This window comes from Camarhynchus parvulus, chromosome 9 (assembly GCF_901933205.1).
Source record: "Camarhynchus parvulus chromosome 9, STF_HiC, whole genome shotgun sequence".
Taxonomy (NCBI): Eukaryota; Metazoa; Chordata; class Aves; order Passeriformes; family Thraupidae; genus Camarhynchus; species Camarhynchus parvulus.
This window is the reverse complement of record NC_044579.1, coordinates 3,111,028-3,129,375: the sequence shown is the minus strand read 5'-3', so window position 1 is coordinate 3,129,375 and position 18,348 is coordinate 3,111,028.

The window sequence follows — 18,348 nt, the reverse complement described above, 5'->3', positions numbered from 1 at the left end:
GATTAAATATTATCTTTTCATATGATCTTATCTAGATTCCTACCAAAGTGCTCCTTTTAAAGTGCTGTTAAGATCTCACACTGTGTGTCCAGGGCAGCCTTGTTTGTTCTGCAGGTGTTACCTCCTCATTTTCCAGAGGCTCTGCCTCTCTCACTTGGGTGGGGAAGGAAAGGAAGGTTGTCCAGACCAACTTGCCACAAATCTAAGCTTTACATTGCTACATTTATTTGATTTCCCCTTCAGACGGGAGTGATGTTTGCAATGGTAATAAGTGGATTGGGCAGAGCAGTGATTATCCCTTGCCCTTGGAGGAGGCCCTGGCAGTTGTGCCTGAGATTCTTGCTTTGCCAAGCTCAGCCTGGCTCATCTTGCCCCAGGACTGCCCTTCTGGGGAAGCAGTGCGGGCAGAGTGTGCTGGGAGCTCCCTGAGCTCTGCCTGCTCATCCTGGGCCTTGGCACTGTTCACTCTTCTGCTTTTCCTCATCTGGCCTGATGTTGCTTTTGAAAGGGAATGTGGTTCCCTAGCAGCAGCCTTGGTGCTAAAAAACAGGGCTGAAAAGATGTTCCTGGGCCATTTGGCTGCTCTTACACAACTTAAAAGGTACTGGGGAATGTTGGTCCTAAATCTGACCAGTTATCTTTTTAAGCCAGCTTCTTTGTCCTCATTCCTCTTGTTAAATGTCATTTTAGAACAGTCTGAAAGGATAAAAAAACCCCTTCAAAGATTGAAGTTTAATATGCTGCATAAATTTAATTTATGATGAAGAATTCACTAACCTTGGCCACAACCAACTGTTCTTTTTCCCTCTTCTTCACTTAGTCCTGGAGTGAATTTTGTACCACCATGGGCTTCACTTCTTACAGATGCACAATCCCAAGGGTTTGGACTCTAAACTGAACAAGGAGCTAAATTTGCTCCTTTGAGGCTGAGACAAAACAATTTTTTCCTCATACTGTAACACATGCTTGAATTTTGTTGGAAAACTCCTCAGTACCGTTGTCTCCGAGGCAGAGGAGGAGGTTTGGCTCACCTGGAGATGTCTGTGGAGGGGCTGTCCCTGGGCTTCTGTGTGCCTGTCCTGCCCCACAAGGCTGTGACACAGACAATGCAGGATGCTTCCCCCTAGGTTTGCTTGCTGGATTTCCTGAGCATTTTCTCCCTGACTTCTGATTTTGCACTTTGTCCCCTGTGGCCCCATCCAGCCTGGCTGCTGTGACAGCTCAGGGAGCAGCAGGGGCTGGGGCAGCACATTGTCACACCAAGCACTCCTGCAGTGAGGGGACAGCACAGGACTGACTCCTTGCTGGTCACTGGCATCTCTTCCCCAGTCTAGCTTGGCATCCTCACAATTATTTTTTGCCAGATTGGGCAAGCTCGTGGCTTTAATGTTCATTGAAGGGTCAGGAGTGGAGCTCAGCAGCACTTGAGGGGCAAGGCTGTGAATCTGGGCAGCACTGCCACACCTGGGCACTATCTGAGTCTGTGATTATTTGATAAAGGGTTTTATCTCTTCCCTCTCTGTGCCACCTTGCAGTGCTGCTTATCACCACGTGAAGGTCACAAAGGCTTTCCCTGGCAGCACACAGCCACAATTTGCAGTTCAGGAGTTGAGCATCCCAGGGAACCTTTTGATGTTGGGTGAAGATCACTGTGCTCGGTCAACTTCAGTGAAAAGTTTGGTTACACTCTGCTACTGCTGTTCCTTTGCAATTTGTGTCCTGCTGTTGAAGGTTTATAAATCATGAGAATTCCTTTGGTGAGCAGTGACCAGAGGTGGCCATGGGGGCAGGTGGAGTTGTTTTTGGGGGGATTGTCAGTGACACTGAGAGGAAGAGACATTAAATTCCTCCAAGAACCAAGAGGAAAGGAAATTGAGTTCCACTCTCTCTGGAGACAGAAGTGTTCTACTTAGTGTATCCAGAAGGAAAAGTGGTTTTTTAGTGCTGTAATCCCATTATTGGTGACAAGGTAAGCAAAATAGATTTTCAATTGCTGATTTCTAATGCACGCTCAGATCTGCTGTATAAACACTTGTGAATTTGCATTTGGTATCACAGTCAAAGGAGTGATTCCACCTGATGGATGGAGAAATTCCAGAGAATATTTTGTACTGTTTCACTAAGCTGAGTATAAAACCCTATATCTAAATTAGACGTGTCTTTGACATTTTATTATTTCATAATTGTAACTCCTAGACTTTCCATAGTAGGTAATTGCTTTTTTCCCTGAAGCTGCCTTAGTCTCCAGGGATAAATGATGGGTGAAATTGATGCCTGAGTTCCTGAAGTTTTAAAGTAAAGAGAATAAAGTATGAGCTAAAAGTATAATTCACTTAGTTTCCCTTCTTGCTGCTGGGTATCTAATCTCCAATAGAGCCACAGTGAAAAATGCTGTGGAAAAAAAATTAAAAGACTGAGCTACAACCTTTAAGAAAAGGCATGGTGAGTGAATTTCTTAACTAAAATGTTAATTGGAAGGATTTTACCTTGCTTGTTGAGGAACATGTGGTAACCAATTTTTCCCTGCTGTTTGCACAGCCCTGTGGTATTAATAATTTTGTGTGGTTCTCTATGGCTGCTTAATGAGTGACAAACAGAATTTTCTTAAGTGGTTTGGAATGGGAGAGCAGAAGTTCCTTTCAAGGCTGTAATGCAGTAAGGATAATAAATATTGCCTGTGAAGGTTAAGAAGAAAACCTCTCAGAATCACAGAGGTGATGAGGTTGGAAAAGAGCTCCAAGGTTGGACTCAATCTTTGATTGATCCCCACCAGCCCAGGGCACTGAGTGCCACCTCCAGGGATGGGGAATCCCCTCAATCCTCTGGAACTGCACAATCTCTGCAATAGCCAGATCTAAATAAAATCCCCCTGTGATCCTTTAGCCCAGCCCCAGTGTTTAGGGAGTCTGGGTAGAGTCTTGTCAGACACTAATTTAATGCACTCTGAAGCCCCACAAAGAGCTGTGGTTGCTGCAGGTAATGGGACAGAAAAAAATCCCACCTTATTTCTATTCAGTAAGAATTACAAAGCATAAGGGGCAAAGAAAATGTAATTCAGCTGAGTTTTGCCTGCCTTTTTTACATGGCTTTAAATATAAACCCAAAGCAAACGTTGAACAGTAAGGCCTTGTGCAAGTCAGTATTTTTTATTTGAATGAGAACTGAGCTGCTCTTTTCAAAACCAAATGTGTGCATTACCAAGACATTAAAGCAAAGTATGGGTTTGGTTTTTTTCCTTCCAGCATAAGGAGAGACTTTTTTGTCATGAAACACGAGCAGTGCCAACTGCTGACAGTGCCAAAGTAAGTGAAGCTCAACCTGTTGACCTCTTGCTATCTGGAGCTTTTTCTCATGAACATGCAATAATGGTTCTGTAATTCCCTGCCAATAGAAGGCAGCAAGTTGCATTAGCAGAGTAATGCATGAGGAGAGGAGAGCTGAGGTGTGAAAGCTCCTGTTGTACTCTGTCTGGCAGACAGGAGTTAAACAGCAAGGCTGGCACCTGCAGCAATTACGGCTCAAAGCTGCTCCCTGGCCAATTCTCATTTCCTCAGGTGTCAGGTGTGATGTGTAACCCTGTCCCAGGCTGTGCTCCACAAGGATGAGGAGCCCAGGGGGACATTCCTGGTGTCCCAGGGAGGGAGGAAAGCAAAACCCCCAGTGTGAGCTGGTGCTGCTTTGTTTACCCCAAACAAGCAGCATCCACATCCTCCTCCACGTTACGTGGCTGCAATTTTAAGTGGTAGAGAAGGACCAGGTGCAAAACCCCCTCCTGACAGTTTATTTAATGAATTTGGTACAAAATCACCCTTTATTTCCACAGGCTGCAAAGTAAAGCTGTGGGGTCACTGGGTTTGGGGCTGGAGAGTGCCCTGTGTCCCTGCCCTGCCCTCAGCCTTAGCTCAGGGTGCAAATTCCAGCCCAGGCTTTGCGTTTATTTCCAAAGCCTTTGAGGCTGCAGAGGATGGATGGGGCTGCTTTGCACAGGAACACCTCCACACACATTTATTTCCACTGCAGCAGCCACTGGGCTGTGTTCTGTGCTCAGCTCCCATTCCAGCTCTTCCCCAGGCCATCAGTCACTGTCCTTCCAGCCCAACTTCAGCAGCAAGTGGAAAAGTTCATCATCAAAAATGCCTAAAGTAAATGGATTTTGCTAGGAACGCTTCAGCTGCAAACTGCTGTTGCTTCTGTTCATCTCTGGATTGTCTGTCTCTCCAAATTGAGGACCCAGAACTAAATTTTACCAGCTGGCAGCTTTGTGGGTTTTCTGACTCCTTAAAAGCCAATTCAAAACCTGCACCTCCTGCTGCTTGTCTGCCTTGCAGGCAAGACTTGTTACTTCTCTCTTTCCAAAATCCATTTGGAGGAGAATTATGTGGTAGAAATTAATTAAAAACATGGACTTAACATTTATTTTCTTGACCTCTGAAAACTATCCCAAGTGGTGAGCTTTAGTCTTGTGGGTTTTGTTTTGTTTTTTTTTTCTGGGCGGGCAGGGGATGATGATTACAAATTAGTTAAACATTTAAATAATGTCTCAAGATGTTTCCATATTAATTAGTAAATGTGGGGTCACTCACCACGGTGGGAGCTGGGTAAGAATTTTGGGTTTATATATATTAGATATGGTTCCTGTTGTTGGGATGATGTTGATGCCTTTCTCTCTGCCAGACTGTCCCTGCTTTGCTGAAATCTCCCCTTCCATGGAGCAAAGGAGTTGTAAAAGCTGCTGCATCCCTCAGAGAGATCATTCTGTATGAATTTTATCCCTGAGCTACTAGAGCTGGAAAAGCCAACCCTCAATCCGCATCTCTCACACCTAACACACCTACAATTCTCTTTCAGTCTCCATGGTGAAAAGCTGCTTTTAGGCTGAATTATCTCAGGGCAATAACTTCAAACTGGACACAGGAACTCACACTATGGGCACTGGAGCATGAGAACTAGAAGGACAGAGCTGGAAATTGTGTAATTAAGTACTAAAATGAGGTTTGACATTTTCCTTAGACCAGGTGTGGCAGTGGAACGTCATTCCTGAGAGCTGCTGCTGTTGGGATGGAAAGATTTAGGGGTTTTCAGGGTTAGGAGGAGAATGTTGGAATGTGGGGAAATCTGCTCTGGTTTGCTGGGGCTGGGACTGCTGCTCTTGCTTGCCCACAGCAATTCCTTCCTAGCAAGGAGCTCCAAAAGCTGTGTCTTTGCTTTGCCAGCACTGCCTCCACCCCTTCCCAATGTGTAGAACATCCCTCAAAAGGTAATTCTACACATAAAAATAAATTTAAAAAAAATTTAAAAAAAAATCTGTATTTTACTGTTTCTGAGAGGATTAATTTTCCCTTTCTCATGGATCACCCTATTGTGAAAAATCCATCCTCTGTGCTCCCGTGTTCATCAGTGTGGCACTTGAGAAATAAATACCCAGCCCCTTTCATGTCACTGGCAGGGGACAAAGGTGGCCTTGTCCCAAACAGGAACTTGGTTCCAGCCAGCCCAAACTTCACCTGACCTCCATCACCTGCTGGATTTTCTGTGCCTCAACTTCCCTGTGCCTCAGGTGAGGACTGCACTCAACAGGGCCCTGAGTTCAGCTACGTTCCTGCAAAAATAATAATAATTTTAATGTAATAATAACAACAAAAATAATAATATAAATAATAATTTTAATGTAATGATAATATAATATAATAATAATAATAATATAATATAATAATAATAATAATAATAATAATAATAATAATAATAATAATAATAATAATAATGGCATTTCCCAAGCACAAAGGAAAGCTTTGCAGGCAGGGAATGTCACATTTTAGAGTGCTGCAGTGTTTGGAATGAGAACCATTTAATGTGAGCAAAGGCAAATCACTTGCAGTGTGGGAACACTCCAAAATTGGATGGTATCCTCTAAATATTTCAGAATTGAGATGAAATAAATAAGTCAGTATCTTTTTAGCTAAAGAGCTGGGATAATTTTCTGCATGGATTATATTGCCAGGAGAAAATGGGAGAAGCAAATACTGGGGGAAAATAGTCATAATTTGTAGAAAATGGTTGTGTGGAAGGTGAAAATATTAACTGTTTCACTCATCTGCTGAATGTTTTCTTCCTGGAGCAGGAAGATGCTCAGGTACCTCAAACTGCTCCTTCCTCTCCTGGCCCAGAGCAGTGGCATCATCCCTGACACAAATCCTCCTCCCTGCAACGCTGCCTCAGGTGCTGCTTTGTTCCAGGTGAAACTCTGGGCTCTTTTATTTCCCTTTTGCCAGAGAGAGGAATGGAAACCCAAAACGGGGTCTTACCCACCCTCTCTATATGGTTAAATAAGTTTTATTCACGTCACAGATAGAACTTCTGAGCTATTGAACGTAAAAAATGAAACTGTGGTGCCTATCTTGGCAAATCATTGCCCTATTATGTAATAATGAACAATTACTCTATTTTTCTCTTTGCTACAATAACACTTTTAAGCAGCCTGACCATGGTGTAACTCAGGACAGGAGATGAGATCAGGTCTATAAATACCTGGGGCTAATCCCCACCCAAGGCAGGAGGTTTAAAGGCTGCTGAGCCTCTGGAAATATTTTCTCTGTGCCCATCACACATCTCAGCTGGGCCCTGGCTGTGGCCACCCATCTGCCTCTGCCCTCCTCGACTGCTGCAATTTATTTTTATTTATTTTAGGGCTCTGTGTGTGTGGCAGGGGGGGTGTCTGGGCTTTTCTCACTTTTTCTGAGTGACAGGTTTGGCTGCAGGAGTCAGGGCTGGGGGGCAAAGTGCAGCAAATGCTGAAGCACCTGGGTAAAACAAACTCATTTTGTGCGTGTGCATTACAGCAGCAATTCCCTTCCTCCCCCTACAGAGGTCCTGGAAATTGTGAATTGCTTGGAAAGGGGGCTGGGACCTGGGGGAGTGCTGGTATAATGTAGGGATCAATTGAAGCTTCACTCTTAGTGAGCTTCTTCAGCACAAAATTCTTTTGGAATAAAAAATGTCACTTTGGACAGATTGCATCTAGCTCTAAAAATGGATCAAAGCTTGTAGTTAACTAGAAAAATAGAAGTGTGTGTATGGGGAGAACATTATTAAAAAATCAAGATTACTTAGCTCAACATTTGCAGAAGAAGGTTTTATCCTTTTTTAAAAACAATTAAATTTTATGCATTGGTTTTTATTTCTTTAAATCTGAATTAAAACATCTCTAGCAGAGGAAAACTCCTGATTCAGCTTGAAGATTTTTAAAAACTAAATATATAATATAATATAATATAATATAATATAATATAATATAATATAATATAATATAATATAATATAATATAATATAATATAATATAATATAATATAATATAATATAATATAATATAATATAATATAATATAATATATCTTTTTAAGATACAAATATATAAAAATATAAATATAAATTATTTTCTTGCCCTTTTTAATTGCATTATTTTTAAACATAGAGGTTTTTTTGCTAAGTCTTTCCTAGGCTGAGGGAGGTTGTTATGGCATTCATTTATATTTTTGGGTAATAAAGGGTGTGGGGAAAATGTAGCCAGGTAAAAGTCCAGCACTAGTACAGTTATATATATAAATATAAATTGGCCCTGAATAATTTAGGTGGGCAATTCTTGTCAGAGCAGCTTGTCAGTGGTACAGCTGTCCAGTGGGAACTGTAAGAAGAAAATAGAAATTACCAAACAGCAAGAAAATATCCAGTAGATGCTGGAGCAGAGTGAGAGATGATTAACTTTGGGGAAGACTCTGTATTTTGCTGCTCACAGCATCAGAGGCTGTGGAGGTTTGTTCTGGTGCTGTGTCTGTGCATGACCTGAATGAAATGCAGAGGTGGGAAGGGAATTTATCACTGAATCATGAGGTGATGGGACTCACAGGAGGAAAAGGAACTCTCTGCTGTCATTTAGTCCTTTCCCTTGGCACATGAACATGAATTCAGTCTCGCTGTTTGAGCTGTTTCTAATATTCAGGGTGAATTGCTCTCATCCTTGCTGCATGCATTGCTCACATTCAGAACCATTGTAAAACAGGGTTTTTCTGTTTGTGTTGGCTGCCTCCAGTGGCTCCCAGGCTTTGTCCCACCCAAGCTGGGCACACTGAGCTCCTGCAGCCTCCTCTGTCTCCTTGGGGAAAACAACCACAGCAGTGATGTTAAAACATTGAAATGCAGATTTCAATCTGCAGGGTGAGGACTGCTGTGAGATGGGATCTCTGTGCTGCAGTTGGTAACTGCAGCTTGATAAATGCCCTGGTTGGAAACTCCAAGGCTGACAAGTCCTGGTTTTCCTCTTCAAGTCCAAATCAGCGTGGGCAGGTGAGGGAGGGGGTTCTGCCCCTCTGCTCTGCTCAGGTGAGACCCACCTGTGCTGCTGCCTCCAGCCCTGGGGCCACAGACACCTGAGAGACCTGGAGCTGCTGGAATAATGAGCCCAGAGGGGAGCACAGAGCTGCTCCTGGAGCCCCTCTGAGCCAGGCTGGCAGAGCTGGGGGTGCTCTGGAGAGGAGCAGCTCCAGGGAGAGCTCAGAGCCCCTGGCAGGGCCTGAAGGGCTCCAGGAGAGCTGCACAGGGACTGGGGACAAGGGATGGAGGGACAGGACCCGGGGAATGGCTCCCACTGCCAGAGATGGATGGGAGATTGGGAATTGGGAATTTCTGGTTGGGATGGGTTTCCCACAGCAGCTGGGGCTGCCCCTGGCTCCCTGGCAGTGCCCAAGGCCAGGCTGGACAGGGCTTGGAGCACCTGGGACAGTGGGAGGTGTCCCTGCCATGGCAGGGGTGGCACTGGGTGATCTTTAAGGTCCCTCCCAACCCAAACCATCCCAAATCAGCTTTGCTGTGCCAGGTCTGAGCTGTGCTCACTGCTGGGGCTCCCTTTTTGGAGAGCAATGGATGAAATGCTCCTTCCCCTCAGAGTATCCCACTGCTCACGGGCACTTCTGGTTGCTGGAGCCCTGGCAGGTTCAACCCTTTCCTGGCCTGTGAGATTTGCTTTTTGCCTTGTTTAAGATGAGAAATCTTTGGGGGCAGATCCCCCCAGGGGAATTCCCAATCAGGGGCTGAGCTGCTGTCCCTGCCAGGAGTCTGGAGAGGCTTTGCAGGGCGTCTGGATGCTGTGAGAAATGGTTTCAGGGGTGAAGGCAGTTGCTGTCAAACAGCTGGAAACCCAAGGCTGTGCTTGTTTCCAAGCAGCTTTAGCACTGCAGTTTTTACAGCATTATCTGAGTTCTCCCCATTCTCAGCACTGCCATGAAGAAATTTGTTCCATCTCAGCTCCTGCTCCTTTCCCCCACTTTTCTCCTCTATGAAGTTTATAATTTGTCTCATAGTTTGATGTTATGGAAATTACTTTAACATCACCTTTTAGTCAGATGTTCCCTGAGGAGCCTGACTTACAATACAATTTAGTCAGAAACGAATTTGTCTTTGTAACAAACTGCAAATTACCAAGCTCATGAAACACCACTTCTCATAAATGCCTCTTTCAGCCTTGCAGATTTGAGTCCTGGAGCAACAATCAGGCTCTAACCCTTCCTTATTTGTCTTTCTGTACAGACTGCAGATCAAAAATTACAAAGGCACTTGGGCTTTGAGTGGAAAGTTGTGCATTTTGAACCTGTTGTGATCATCCATAGAAGAGCTGTGCCTTTGTGGGAGAATAAGAAATGTTTGTTGTGAGAGCCGAAATGAGGGATGTGGGACTCCAGGGGGTCTCCAAAATGCAGTTTATTATATCTAAAATGCAGTTTATTGTATACAAAATGCAGTTTATTGTATACAAAATGCAATTTATTCCATCCAAGATGTTACAGCAGTCTAGGGTGGTGGGTGACAGAGCTGTGCCCACAGCTGTCAGCTCCAGCTGCAGGCAGCCCTGGACACCCTTTGGTTTTGGTTACATTGCATTATTTACTTTTCTTTTGGTTACAATGCATTATAGACTTTTCTTTGCTGAGCATCTCAATACATGAGAACCAATCTACACCTTAACTTTTATCTATAGCCTATCATAACTGCTGTAATTACCATATTCATGTTACTGTTCTCCAATCACTAAAAGTTAGTCCTTTACAGTTTCAGCTAGAAGATTTTTTTCAGTTTTCTTGCAGTGGAAAATTCTGAGACCTTTTTTCTACTTGCAGCTTTGCTGACTTGTTTGCCTGTGCTCTCTTTCTGCTTGGTAAAAACATCTTCTTGTTTGGGGTGGTTTATCCTTTGCTCTAAGTCATAAAAACCCCTTCTAACTAACACACCCTTTGCCTCCTTGGTTATCCAGTGAGACTGGCTCAGCAATTCTTTCCTTCTATATCAAAACTTGCTTCCATCTCTATTCCTTCATCAGATTCTATTAAAAATCTTTCTGCTAAGCACACATATCTGTGAGACTTTCTTGTCAAACGTTCACCCTTCCCAACAGTTTGTGAACACTGGTACCAGGTTTGCTGTGCTGAGGGAAGTGTGCAGCAGCATGGACAACGTTCAGGTCATTGAGGAGAAATCCCTCCAGAGCCGTGTTTGCCATGAAGTGGGAATGGCATTGATCAGGAATAGTTTGAAGTGGTGGCTCCCAGACTCTCACTCTTGATCCCAGCTCCAGAAGCTGTGTCCCACAGGGCAGGGCAGGGCTTCCCCTCCCTGGATTCCTTCTTGGTCCATTGTGCTGGTGTTCACAGGGGTTCTTGGATGAGGGGAGAAACAAGGATCTGACTCCATGTTTCAGAAGGCTGATTTATTATTTTATGATATATATTACATTAAAACTATACTAAAAGACTAGAAGAAAGGATTTCATCACAAGGCTAGCTAAGAACAGAACAGGAAGGAATGATAACAAAGGTTTGTGGCTTGGCTCTCTGTTCAAGCCAGCTGGGCTGTGATTGGCAATTAATTACAAACATCAACATGTACCAATCACAGATGCACCTGTTGCACTCCACAGCAGCAGACAACCATTGCTTACATTTTGTTCCTGAGGCCTCTCAGCTTCTCAGGAGGAAAAATCCTAAGGAAAGGATTTTTCATGAGAAGATGTCTGTGACAGTCCATTCTGAAACAGAGGAGCTCCCACACCTTGGGGCACTGGTGCCACTGGGCTCCCCCCAGGACTGAGCACCCATTACCCAGGGCATTGTCAAATTCAATGTATTGCACGCAACACATGCAAAAATCCCTGGCAGGTCTCCAGGAAGAGATTCCAGCACCTGAGCAGCCTGGCATTGGAGCAGGAGCACTGGGGAACTCCCAGGATCCAACACCTCCAGGTCTAATTCCCACTAAATGCACTTCATCATGGGCAAATTCCTCCATGGCCTTGCTGCCAGCCTGCAGTGAAGTTTAATATCTGTTTAAGTTATGTGCCTGCTTCTGTAAGGATCAATTTCTTGAACTGCTTTATGGTTGCATGTAGTTCTCCCTTAAATGCCTTCATTTCAAGGGCAGCCAGGGATATTAATGTACTCCTGCTGGTGTGGAGAGAACCTTCTTTACAAGAATTGGTTTTCAGGATTGCCCAGGGAGTTCCACAGAATCACAGCATGGTTTGGGTTGCAAAGGACTTAAATATCACCTCCTTTCACCCTGCCATGGACAGGGACACCTTCCCCCAGGCCAGGCTGTTCAGAGCTCCATCCAACCCGGCCCTGAGCTCTTCCTTTCCACTCTCCTCTATCTCATCTTAATTGTTATGCTAAAAGCTTGAAAATGAGTTCTCCCTACTAATTTACCATGATTTATGAAGATGACTTTGCGTGTTGTGCCAATATTTTTTCACCTGTGTGCGTGTCAGCCATCAGAGTGAATTATTGCATCAGTTAGAGGGTGGCTGTGATTTCATCTGATAAATCAGCTTGAAAGAAAAGATGGGGTCTGGAAAACAAGCTGGGTGAAATTACACATAAATGAAGGTGGAATTAAAAGAAAGGAAATTATATTATTACCACTGTAAAAAATGGTTGCATGTATATAATAGATGGAAGATGCCATCCACTCATTTCCTGAGAAATGGGATATCCCACAAGGTAAAATCTCTGTCTCTCTGGACAGCAGAATGTGATCCAGGAAAGGTGAGTGCCAATCCCTGTTTGATTTCTGTGATCACAGGTTTATTCCTTTTCTGCACCCCGTCATTGATCCCTGCCAGCCAAGGGAATGCTGCAGGAATGTTCCAGGAGTGCTGCAGAGATCCCAGCCCAGCCCCTGCAGGATTTCCTCTGCTCCACCAGCTCCTTGAGAGCTCCTCACAGCACACCCAGTAAATACCAGTTTGAGCCTGCCTGCCCCTGTGTGTGCACACAGACCATGATATTCCCACCTGAGCCTCCTGCACCAGCCCTGGGTGATCCCACAGGGGATTTTTCCTGGATCTCCTCCTCAGTGGCTGCCCAGCTCCTGCCTGACACTCCCAGCTCTTTGGAGACCCTTGCAGAATGCAGGTCTGCCAGTGCTGATGCTCCAGCTCCTCTCTGATAATTCTGATTTCCTTCTGAGTTTATGAGCCACAGACACAATAGAGGCTCTGCTGCCTCTGATTCACCTGATTATTAAAAAAAAAATAGGTTTTAATGCAGACACATCACCAGACTGTGGGGAAGGAAACGAGTGTGATTGATGAGCTGAGATGCACAAGTGTTGCAAGCCACAAACATCCCTGCAGCTCCTTTCTTCTTTTGTAAAGGAATCTGAAAGCCAGAGAATAAAATGTGCTGGAGTAGGAGCAGGATACTGCTGGAATAAATGTGTGTTTATGCAATGAATAATAGTACAGCAGGACCCTGACTGTTGACACAAAACAAATAACAACTCTTTATAGAGCCAACCAAAATGTGTTTAGTTGCAAATGAGGAAAATAATAAGCAAGGCAGACCTTCTGCTGTGTGAGCTATTTGCTCCTGAATCCCATTCTGAGGCAAGACCTGGAGATAATTGGTGATTTCTTTGTTATGTTCACAGGTGTTGAGGACTGGGGGCACTCAGCATCAGCTGTGCACCCAGAAGATTGCTGGTTTCTTCCCAGAGATCTGAAATCCCATTCTTCTCTCTGTCCTAATGAAGCTCAGAGGTGCCCCTTTATCTCCCCTAATAATGAGCTGATGCTCCTGCAAATGGAGCCAGGGTCAGAGGCAAAGCTCTGCTTGGATCCTGGGCAACTCCGTCCTGAAGCAGCCAAGGGAAAAAGGCAAACTGATCTTCTTCTGCATTCCCCTGGAAAACAAAAAAAAATACAGCTTGAAAGTGTGTCACTGGAAAGGATTTCAGAGCTGTCAGAGGGGTGAAAAGAAGCAAGCCCTAACTTTAATGGGAAGTTATCTCATGATCATAAATCATAGAGTGGATTGGGTTCAAAGGGACTTTAAAGCTCACCCAGTGCCACCCCTGCCATGGCAGGGACACCTTCCACTGTCCCAGGTGCTCCAAGCCCTGTCCAGCCTGGCTGAGAGCATCCCTGGGAATCTGCTCCCTCTGCACAGAATGCTCTCAGGTCAGAGGGAAAACTGGCCCTTGAACAGGTCTCTCAAAACAAGAAGAAAAGATTACTTTAAACTCTGATGAGGAGGAGTTCTGTTGTTGTTTCGTCAATGGGGATCCCAGGGCTGGAGCTGGGGGTGCTCACCTGGAGAGGAGAAGCTCCAGGGAGAGCTCAGAGCCCCTGGCAGGGCCTGAAGGGGCTCCAGGAGAGCTGCAGAGGGACTGGGGACAGGGGATGGAGGGGCAGCACACAGGGAACGGCTCTAAGCTGCAGGGTGGTGGATTTAGATTGGATTTTGGGAAGGAATTGTTCCCTGGGAGGGTGGGCAGAGCAGCACAGGTGCCCAGAGCAGCTGGGGCTGCCCCTGGATCCCTGCAGTGCCCAAGGCCAGGCTGGACACTGGGATTGGAGCACCTGGGACAGTGGGAGTGTCCCTGCCATGGCAGGGGTGGCACTGGGTGACTTTAATGTCCCTTCCAACCCAAACCATCCCATGACCCCACAGCTCACAGGGGAACAAGGTAAGGTGTTGCTTCGTGGTGGTTTGGGAATACCACCATTAAATACCACAGCTAATCCTGGCTGGAATGAGCATCCTGGCTTTGGCATGAAATGTTGGGCTTTCAGTTCATTTTTCTGAAATGAAATATTGCTCCAAGAAAGCTGATAATAAAGTAATACCCACGTGAAGGAGAACAGAGTCATCTCAGCAGAGCTGTAAATACAAGCCTGGTAGTTTATTTAGATGAATCAGCTCCTTCTATAGAGCAAATCTGTCTCCCATCTATAAATGGATGTGATTTAGATTACAGATTTATTTCCCTCAGAGGTTTATAGTTCTTAGTATCTAGATTTAAACCTATTTTCTTGCCCTGTGGCCTGTGTTTTTTATTACTAAAGCTATTTTTGCTTTTTAGTATCTGGAACCATGGTTGTGGAGATGATAAATACATCTAGGGCAGGTACCTGTGAAACTTGTGGTTTTTGGGCTGCAAATGTGCATTTTTCACCCTCACTGCTCTCTTGGGTTTTGATATTCCCTGTCCTGTGTTTTATTTTCCCCTCTGCTATTTAACATTCCAATTTTAGATCCTGGTTTTCCTGAGCTGAGCACTTTCTGTTGTCCATCTGTTGAGCTGGGCATGTTCAACACCACCCATTGGTGTACACAGAGCTGGATTTTATCAGAGCTCATTTCTGGGAATGCCAGCACACTCAGAGCTCAGCAGAGCTGGGGGATGCTCTGCTGCTCCCTTTCCATGGGCAGGTCCTGCAACATCTGAGTTTTCCACTTGGGATGCTCCCTGCAAGGTTTAAAAGGCCAGATTTCACTGTGCAGCTGGACACTGAAAATGGGTGGGAGCTGCCAATGAATGTGTTACTAAAAACACTTTGATTAAAATGGGGGGGAAAGCCCTGTGTAACCTCTGATCCAGAAAACTGGGGTTTGCACAAGCTGGGAAGAAGAGTTTGGAGTTTAGGGCTCAAACCAAAGCTGCTTTCAGCATCCTGGGTGGGAGCTTGGATGGGAGAACCTTCACAGGAGTGACCAGCCTGCTCACTTGGCTGTGAAATGCTTGAATTTTACTGCTTTGGTAATTAAATCTCACCAGAGCAGCAATGAAACTTCAGTTTTTGAAGTTATCTGGGGCTGTGACCATAACTGACCATTCCTGAATGAATTTCCTCACCTCTCTGACTTTTATATTGGGGTACAACCACATTTTCTGGTTTATTGTACCTTTTACCTGCAACAGCAACTTCCAGTTCTTATAATTGATCTTTTTATTTCTTTTCCCCCATTTCTTCATTGCCAAATATGAACTTCCCTCTCACACTGCTTGTTCAGATTACCTTGGGTGAGCTACTCCTCTGGGTGCTGGCCACAGGGGACAAGTGGCTCTCAGGAGGCAGCCCTGGACCATTAAAATTTGTTCTAAAATATCAGAAATTTCAGGTAATGGAGTCTTCATTAATTACTCAAATAATTTCTTTTAGACTTATATTCTAAAGAATAAAAAAGTTGTAAAAAGCTTTTTCTGCTTGTCTAATTAGAATTTTCCTCGCTGCAGTTTGAGGTCCCCAAAGTTTTCCTGAACACAGATAATGGGGAATTCCCTCTTTGCAGTGAAGGAGGTACCTGGGGATTGCTGTCACAGCTTCCCTCAGTTCCCTCTGAGCTAAAATAACCACACAGCTCTGCCTTGTTGTCTCCTTGATCCACAGATTTGCTGGACCTCATTCCAGCACTGTAAATATGCATAAATGTGTGCATAAATATTGATATATTTAAATATATCATTAACTCCTGTGTTTTGTGAAAGAACAGCATTTAAATAATCCTGATCTCTAACTTTGCTGGCAGGTGCTGCCTCCCAAATCCGTGCCACCAGAGCCTTGCTGTCACCCAGGTGGTACCTGAGCTGCCTGGCACCAGGGTGTTTGCTGGTTTTATTTTTGAAAACACCAAAAACCAGCAGGTGCTGAGCTCACCCTCCCATGGGGGTGAACCCTGACCACCCCTGCTCTGCTGCTCTCCTGACTGCGTTTAATCTTCACAATTCATGAGCAGGCTGCCCTGGAGCAGAGGCTGGGCAGAGTCCCAGAATAAAGCAGGGATTTATCCAAAGGATCTCCTCCATGGATCCACCTTGGGCAGCACAAGAGCCCAGCCAGGGCTGCACCCAAGATGAACCAAAATGGCCCCAAAATGCACGAGCGCTCCCGGGGTCTCTCCTGGGATCAGTTCTGCTCCATTTGCACCTTGCAGTTCATTGTCCCATTCCAGCTTTAGCCCCGGCAGTCCCACCCTGCTTGTTTTTCTCTCTGCAGCCCACGGTGTTTGTGCTCTTGGGGCTGAGATTTGGATCATTTGTCCTTGGTGCCCAGCTGGAGCAGGAATTGTTTTGTGTCCCTGCTCTGTGCACAGAACTCACCATCCCATAATGTGAAGCTCAGACTCACACACTAAAGCAGCACAGAATGTGAAACATAGAAAAGCTCAAACCTGAGGCATCACAATAATGAGGAGAACCTGTCTGGAGCCTGGATTTCTGGGTGCCCTGTGCTGCTCTGGCTGTGGCTGTGGCAGGAGCTCTGTCCTTGCTCAGGGTGTCCTGGGCACTGCTCACCTCCTCTGCTGGCAGCCCACTAACATCATTATCTTCTTCCTGATTACTTTTTTTTTTTTTTCCTGGATGGAAATGCTGCTGTCATGTTGTTCTGTCCTCCCTTTGCTGGCAGCCAGGGAGAACAATTGCCTTTTTCAATTTCCTGCTCCTGGGCTGTTTTCCATGGTGCCTCAAAGAGCTGTTGGGGTTTGAGGTTCAGTGCTCAGACTCTGCAAACATCTGTCTGCTCCCATTATGGTCCAGGGGCAGCCCTCACCCTCCTGTCCTTGCTGTTAACTCCCTGCTTGACATCTTTAATAAGACTAATTAAATAATGGATTGAACATTCTGGCCTTGGCGGTGCTGAAATCTTTCTCCAAAGGACCAACATTTCCCCCTGGTTTCCCTCTTGTCTTTGCTCTTGCTTTACTTTGCCTTGGAATAAATTTTTAATTATTTTTATACATATACATTAAATATATGTATATCTATAATTATATATATAATTATATAAATATACTGTATTTTATATATAATATATTAATATATTATACTATATTATATATTATATAAATAATTCTATATTATATCTTTATATATTTATATATTTATATTATACATAAAAATAAAAATGTATATTACATATAAAATCGATATGTTTTATATATTTATATTATATATTCTATATAAAATATATTATTTATTATATATTTTATATAGATTATATATAAAGAATATATAATATATAAATAGATATTATTTATATTCTATTTTATTGTTTATATTATTTACATTATAAATTATTATTCATGTTTGTGCAATTGTACTTTTCAATGCTCTTGATTCTGCTAGTTGCTCATAAAAAATTGTATCTATATAGATAGATGTATTAAACCTTCTGAAATTAGTGATAATATCATGATGGCTCCCATGATTTCTTTTTAAATAACCTTTTTTGCCCCACAACTTTCCCAGCATATTTTTGCAAAAGTGCATGATTCCTTAGTAGATCAAATAATATTTTCTCTTCTTTTTCATCTTTCTTTTGCTTTTGAGCACCCTGTACCCTCTCAGTATCCTTCAATAACCAGCAGAGAGCTCAGAATGCATAAGAAAATACCAACATTCATGTAAAAAGGAAATTTAATTATAATCAGAGCTTAGTTTTGGCTCTGCTTGAGATTTTTTTAAGGGCAGAAGCAGACTTTGTAATTGGGGAAGTATGAAGTGTATTGCTTCTCAAATGGGCTTCAGTAATTAAATAAGAATTTCTAAAGGGCAGCATCATGCTGCCTCACTTCAATGAATTTTTCCAAGGATACAAGAAGAGATTTCTGATGGCTTTGACCAGATTTTGCTAGAATAGACCAGTGTCATATTTACAGCTTTAAATCATAAGAGCAATGTTGGTTTGCGCTGTGAGGCTTCAGCAGTTTTGTTTTATGTCCTGGCTGCAAACCTCGGGATAAATTCTCAGGTTTCACTGGCACTGGGAGGAAATACAACATTTAAATTTGGTTTTTAAAGCCCCAAGAAACAGTGAGAAGCTTTTGGGAAGAGAATTTGGGAGGTAATGACAGAACCACGGGAGGTTTGGGTTGGGAGGGACCTTGAAGCGCATCCAGTGCCATTGCTCCATGGACAGGGACATTTCCACTGTCCCAGGCTGCTCCAAGCCCCATCCAGCCTGGATTTGGGCACTTCCCGGGATGCTCGTGAGCATCAAGAGCCTGTCAGTTGTAATTTATAAACC